Here is a 7,254-nt window from a genome sequence, read left to right on the forward strand (position 1 = left end):
AGCTACTGTGATGGTAATAATAATGACTGGGGTTATTATTTCCCTATCAGTACATAAGAATCCAAATCCCTTTTGCAGAGGTAGACACTGGAAATGTTGTTGCAAATGTACCAAAAAAATTTTTTTTTCTTTTTTAACAACAGCTAGTTTCTACCATTTATGCTCTGGATACTATTCCTTTCCTTAAAAACTTTGTCATTTTTTTCTGCCCCAGAGGCAACTACTTTCAGCACATTGGGTGATTGTTTTGTACTTACCTCCAAGGTTCTAAACAATATGTTTGAACTGCTCCTTTATTTTTTTTAAACATGTTTATTGGAGTATAATTGCTTTACAACTATAAATTACAGTGCTGTGTTTCTGCTGTTTAACAAAGTGAATCAGCTATATGTATACGTATATCCCCACATCCCCTCCCTCTTGCATCTCCCTCCCACCCTCCTTATCCCAACCCTCTAGGTGGTTGCAGAGCACCGACCTGATCTGCCTGTGCTATGTAGCTGCTTCCCAATAGCTATTTTACATTTGGTAGTATATATATGTCAGTGCTACTCTCTCACTTTGTCCCAGCTTACCCTTCCCCCTCTCTGTGTCCTCAAGTCCATTCTCTATATCTGCATCTTTATTCCTGTCCTGCCCCTAGGTTCATCAGAACCATTTTTTGTTTTTAGATTCCATATATATGTGTTACAATATGGTAGTTGTTTTTCTCTTTCTGACTTACTTCACTCTGTATGACAGACTCTAGGTCCATCCACCTCACTAAAAATAACTCAATTTCGTTTCTTTTTATGGCTGAGTAATATTCCATTGTATATATGTGCCACATCTTCTTTATCCATTCATCCGATGGTGGACACTTAGGTTGTTTCCATCTCCTGGCTATTGTAAATAGAGCTGCAATGAACATTTTGGTACATGACTCTTTTTGAATTATGGTTTTCTCAGGGTATATGCCCAGTAGTGGGATTGCTGGGTCATATGGTAGTTCTATTTTTACTTTTTAAGGAACCTCCATACTGTTCTCCATTGTGGCTGTATCAATTCACATTCCCACCAACAGTGCAAGAGGGTTCCCTTTTCTCCACACCCCCTCCAGCATTTATTGTTTGTAGATTTTTTTGACAATGGCCATTCTGACTGGTGTGAGGTGATACCTCATTGTAGTTTTGATTTGCATTTCTCTAATTAGTGATGTTGAGCATCCTTCCATGTGTTTGTTGGCAATCTGTATATCTTCTTTTGAGAAATGTCTGTTTAGGTCTTCTGCCCATTTCTGGATTGGGTTGTATGTTTTTTTGATATTGAGCTGCATGAGCTGCTTGTATATTTTGGAGAGTAATCCTTTGTCAGTTGTTTCGTTTGCAAGTATTTTCTCCCATTCTGAGGGTTGTCTTTTCGTCTTTTTTATGGTTTCCTTTGTTGTGCAAAAGCTTTTAAGTTTCATTAGGTCCCATTATTTTATTTTTGTTTTTATTTCCATTTCTCTAGGAGGTGGGTCAAAAAGGATCTTGCTGTGATTTATGTCATAGAGTGTTCTGCCTATGTTTTCCTCTAAGAGTTTTAGAGTGTCTGGCCTTACATTTAATTCTTTAATCCATTTTGACTTTATTTTTCTGTATGGTGTTAGGGAATGTTCTAATTTCATATTTTCACATGTAGCTGTCCAGTTTTCCCAGTACCACTTATTGAAGAGGCTGTCTTTCCTCCATTGTGTGTTCTTGCCTCCTTTATCAAAGATAAGGTGACCATATGTGTGTGAGTTTATCTCTGAGCTTTCTATCTTGTACCATTGATCTATATTTCTGTTTTTGTGCCAATACCATACTGTCTTGATTACTGTAGCTTTGTAGTATACTCTGAAGTCTGGGAGCCTGATTCCTCCAGCCCTGTTTTTCTTTCTCAAGATTGCTTTGGCTATTCGGGGTCTTTTGTGTTTCCATACAAATTGTGCAGTCTTTTTGTTCTAGTTCTGTGAAAAATGTCATTGGTAGTTTGATAGGGATTGCATTGAATCTGTAGATTGCTTTGGGTAGTATAGTCATTTTCACAATGTTGATTCTTCCAATCCAAGAGCATAGTATATCTCTCCATCTGTTTGTATCATCTTTAATTTCTTTCATCAGTGTCTTATAGTTTTCTGCATACAGGTCTTTTGTCTCCTTAGGTAGGTTTATTCCTAGGTATTTTATTCTTTTTGTTGCCATGGTAAATGGGAGTGTTTCCTTCATTTCTCATTCAGATTTTTCATCATTAGTGTATAGGAATGCAAGAGATTTCTGTGCATTCATTCTGTATCCTGCTACTACCAAATTCATTCATTAGCTCTAGTTTTCTGGTAGCATCTTTAGGATTCTCTGTGTATAGTACGTTGTCTGCAAACAGTGACAGCTTTACTTCTTCTTTTCCGATTTGGATTCCTTTTATTTCTTTTTCTTCTCTGATTGCTGTGGCTAAAACTTCCAAAACTATGTTGTATAACAGTGCTGAGAGTGGGCAACCTTGTCTTGTTCCTGATCTTAGAGGAAATGGTTTCAGTTTTTCACCATTGAGAACGATGTTGTCTGTGGGTTTGTCATATATGCCCTTTATTATGTTGAGGTAGGTTCGCTCTATGCCTACTTTCTGTAGAGTTTTTATCATTAATGGGTGTTAAATTCTGTCAAAAGCTTTTTCTGCATCTATTGAGATGATCATATGGTTTTTTTCCTTCATTTTGTTAATATAGTGTATCACATTGATTGATTTGCATATATTGAAGAAATCTTGCACTCCTGGGATAAACCCCACTTAATCATGGTGTATGATCCTTTTAATGTGCTGTTGGATTCTGTTTGCTAGTATTTTGTTGAGGATTTTTGCCTCTACGTTTATCAGTGATATTGGCCTGTAGTTTTCTTTCCTTGTGACATCTTTGTCTGGTTTTGGTATCAGGGTGCTGGGGGCCTCATAGAATGAGTTTGGGGGTGTTCCTCTCTGCTATATTTTGGAAGAGTTTGAGAAGAACAGGTGTTAGCTCTTCTCTAAATGTTTGATAGAATTTGCCTGTGAAGCCGTCTGGTCCTGGGCTTTTGTTTGTTGGAGGTTTTTTTTTTTTTTTTTTTTTTTTGCGGTACAGGGGCCTCTCACTGTTGTGGCCTCTCCTGCTGCGGAGCACAGGCTCCGGACACGCAGGCTCAGCGGCCATGGCTCACGGGCCCAGCCGCTCCATGGCATGTGGGATCTTCCCAGACCGGGGCACGAACCCGTGTCCCCTGCATCGGCAGGCGGACTCTCAACCACTGCGCCACCAGGGAAGCCCTGTTGGAAGATTTTTAATCACAGTCTCAATTTCAGTGCTTGTGATTGGTCTGTTTATATTTTCTATTTCTTCCTGGTTCAGTCTCAGAAGGTTGTGCTTTTCTAAGAATTTGTCCATTTTTTCCAGGTTGTCCATTTTATTGGTATAGAGTTGCTTGTAGTAATCTCTCATGATCCTTTGTATTTCTGCAGTCAGTTGTTACTTCTCCGTTTTCATTTCTAATTCTATTGATTTGAGTGTTCTCCCTTTTTTTCTTGATGAGTCTGGCTAATGGTTTATCAATTTTGTTTATCTTCTCAAGGAACCAGCTTTTAGTTTTATTGATCTTTGCTACTGTCTCCTTCATTTCTTTTTCATTTATTTCTGATCTGATCTTTATGATTTCTTTCCTTCTGCTAACTTTGGGTTTTTTTTTTGTTCTTTCTCTAATTGCTTTAGGTGTAAGGTTAGGTTGTTTATTTGAAATGTTTCTTGTTTCTTGAGGTAGGATTGTATTGCTATAAACTTCCCTCTTAGAACTGCTTTTGCTGCATCCCATAGGTTTTGGGTCATCGTGTTTTCATTGTCATTTGTTTCTAGGTATTTTTTGATTTCCTCTTTGATTTCTTCAGTGATGTCTTGGTTATTTAGTAGCATATTGTTTAGCCTCCATGTGTTTGTATTTTTTACAGTTTTTTTTCCTATAATTGATATCTAGTCTCATAGTGTTGTGGTCAGAAAAGATACTTGATATGATTTTAATTTTCTTAAATTTACCAAGGCTTGATTTGTGACCCAAAGATATGGTCTATCCTGTAGAATGTTCCATGAGCACTTGAGAAGAAAGCGTATTCTGTTGTTTTTGGATGGAACGTCCTATAAATATCAATTAAGTCCATCTTGTTTAATGTGTCATATAAAGCTTGTGTTTCCTCAGTTATTTTCATTTTGGATGATGTGTCCATTGGTGAAAATGGGGTGTTAAAGTCCCCTACTACTATTTTGTTACTGTCGATTTCCCCTTTTATGGCTGTTAGCATTTGCCTTATGTATCGAGGTGCTCCTATGTTGGGTGCATAAATATTTACAATTGTTAAATCTTCTTCTTGGATTGATCCCTTGATCATTATGTAGTGTCCTTCTATGTCTCTTCTAATAGTCTTTATTTTAAAGTCTATTTTGTCTGATATGAGAATTGCTACTCCAGCTTTCTTTTGATTTCCATTAGCATGGAATACCTTTTTCCATCTCCTCACTTTCAGTGTGTATGCACCCCTATGTCTGAAGTGGGTCTCTTATAGACAGCATATGTATGGGTCTTGTTTTTGTATCCATTCAGCCAGTCTGTGTCTTTTGGTTGGAGCATTTAATCCATTTACATTTAAGGTAATTATCGATATGTATGTTCCTATTACCATTTCCTTAATTGTTTTGTGTTTGTTTTTGTAGCTCTTTTCCTTCTCTTGTGTTTCCTGCCTAGAGAAGTTCCTTTAGCATTTGTTGTAAAGCTGGTTTGGTGGTGCTGAATTCTAACTTTTGCTTATCTGTAAAGGTTTAAATTTCTCCATCAAATCTGTATGAGATCCTTGCTGGGTCGAGTAATCTTGGTTGTAGGTTTTTCCCTTTCATCACTTTAAATATGTCCTGCCAGTCCCTTCTGGCTTGCAGAGTTTCTGCTGAAAGATCAGCTATTAACCTTATGGGGATTCCCTCGTATGTTATTTGTTGCTTTTCCCTTGCTGGTTTTAATATTTTTCCTTTGTATTTAATTTTTGATAGTTTGATTAATATGTGTCTCGGCATGTTTCTCTTTGGGTTTATCCTGTATAGTACTCTCTGTGCTTCTTGGACTTGATTGATTGACTATTTCCTTTCCCATGTTAGGGTAGTTTTCAACTATAATCTCTTCAAATATTTTCTCAGACCCGTTCTTTTTCTCTTCTTCTTCTGGGACCCCTGTAATTAGAATATTGGTGCGTTTAATGTTGTCCCAGAGGTCTCTGAGACTGTCCTCAATTCTTTTCATTCTTTTTTCTTTATTCTGCTCCCTGGCAGTTATTTCCACCATTTTATCTTCCAGCTCACTTATCCATTCTTCTGTCTCAGTTATTCTGTTATTGAGTCCTTCTAGAGTGTTTTTAATTTCAGTAATTATGTTGTTCATCATTGTTTGTTTGCTTTTTTGAACTGCTACTTTTTGATACTTCTGTTTTGGGAATTATCTATTTACTTCCCTCTACTGAAAAACAATCTTTTAAATTCTTTTATTTATTTATTTGGTTACGTCGGGTGTTTGTTGCAGTAGGCGGGTGGGCTCCTTAGTTGCAGGTCACCAGCTTCTTATTTGCAGCACGTGGGCTCCTTAGTTGCAGCAGGCAAGCTCCTTAGTTGTGGCTCACTGGGTCCTTAGTTGTGGCATGCAACCTCTTAGTTGCGGCCTGCATGTGGGATCCAGTTCCCAAACCAGGGATCAAACCCGAGCCCCCTGCATTGGGAATGCGGATTCTTAACCACTGTGCCACCACCACCAGGGAAGTCCCCCCTCTACTGAAAATTGAAGATTTCATTCTTTTTCCTTCCTTTGCAGTCACAGCTCATGTGTAAACAGTTTACTGTTTATCAGTTTGTTACTAAAGGATATGGTAAAGGATACAGGTGGACATGTAGATGGAAGAGATGCATAGGGCAAGGTATGCAAGAAGGAGTGTGGAGCTTCTGTGCCCTCTCTAGGGGGCACCATTCTCCCAGCACCTTCACGTGTTCACTGACTAGAAGCTCTCCAAACCCTGTACTTTGGGGATTTTGATGGAGGATTAGTCACATAGGCACAATCAAATATTAACTCCCTCTCCAGCCCCTCTCCCTTCTCTGGAGAATGGAGGGTGGGGCTGAAAATTCCAAGCTTGTTTGTTTGTTTTTTGGCCCTATGGCATTCAGGATCTTAGTTCCTTGACCAAGGATTGAACCCGTGCCCCTGCAGTGGAAGCGTGAAGTCTTAAACCACTGGACCACCAGGGAAGTCCCAGAAAATTCCAAGCTTCTAATCATGGCTGGGTCTTTCTGTTGACAGGCCCCCCTACAGGAGCCCACCCAGAGTCACCTGATTAGAACAAAGGACATTGCTATCACCCAGGAAATCCCAAGGGAGCCAGAAGCCCTGGGTCAGGAACCAGACTCAAAGACCAAATATGAGAACAAAAAAAATGCTCCTGGTGCTCTTATCCCTTCGGAAATTATTGATAGAAGTATTTTAGGAGCTCTGTGCGGGAACAGGAGGCAGAGACCAATATATATATTTTCTGTTATCTTACCATCCTCTTTTCTTTCTCTTTGGATCCTTATAGGATATTCTCTTTGTTCTGGTGTCTGAAATGTCACTTTGTTGTAAGTTGGGATGTATAGGAAGGGTATTTGCTGCAATGATGCTATGTAACAAACCAGCTCAAAACTCCCATTCTTTCACCCTCCTCATCCCATCCATCAGTAAGTTGTATTGATTGCACCTTTAAAATGTCTTGAATCCAGGTGGGCTGGTTCAGTAGCCTTCTATTCAGTCTCCCTCCTTCAAATGTTGCCATGACCAGTCCACTTTCCATAGTTATAAGAATGATCCATCCACAGCTAGCTTGATATTAACTGAAAGGAGGCCTGGTGGAAATGGTAAATATTTGCACAATCTTTTGGACTCTGAGCATGTTCTTCACTGGCTAAAAACAAGATGTTTCTTCCTGGCAAACAGAGTGATCAGACCTGAAAGTGATCTTCAAGATGTTTTGGAGAATAATAGCAGAGTTTTATACAGCAACCATTTCCCAAACCCCAAATTAAGACAAATATTCTGAGAAGTAGTAGGGTACTTAGGGCTCAAATAATGATCATTTATTAAACACCTTTTATGTTTGCTACATACTTTGTATAATTTAATTTAATTTAATTAATTAATTTAATTTAATTAATTTAATTCTGACAAAGGT

The sequence above is a fragment of the Delphinapterus leucas genome, chromosome 2 (assembly GCF_059928025.1).
Source record: "Delphinapterus leucas isolate spDelLeu-1000000601 "Yukka" chromosome 2, BTC_Dleu_Yukka2, whole genome shotgun sequence".
Taxonomy (NCBI): domain Eukaryota; kingdom Metazoa; phylum Chordata; class Mammalia; order Artiodactyla; family Monodontidae; genus Delphinapterus; species Delphinapterus leucas.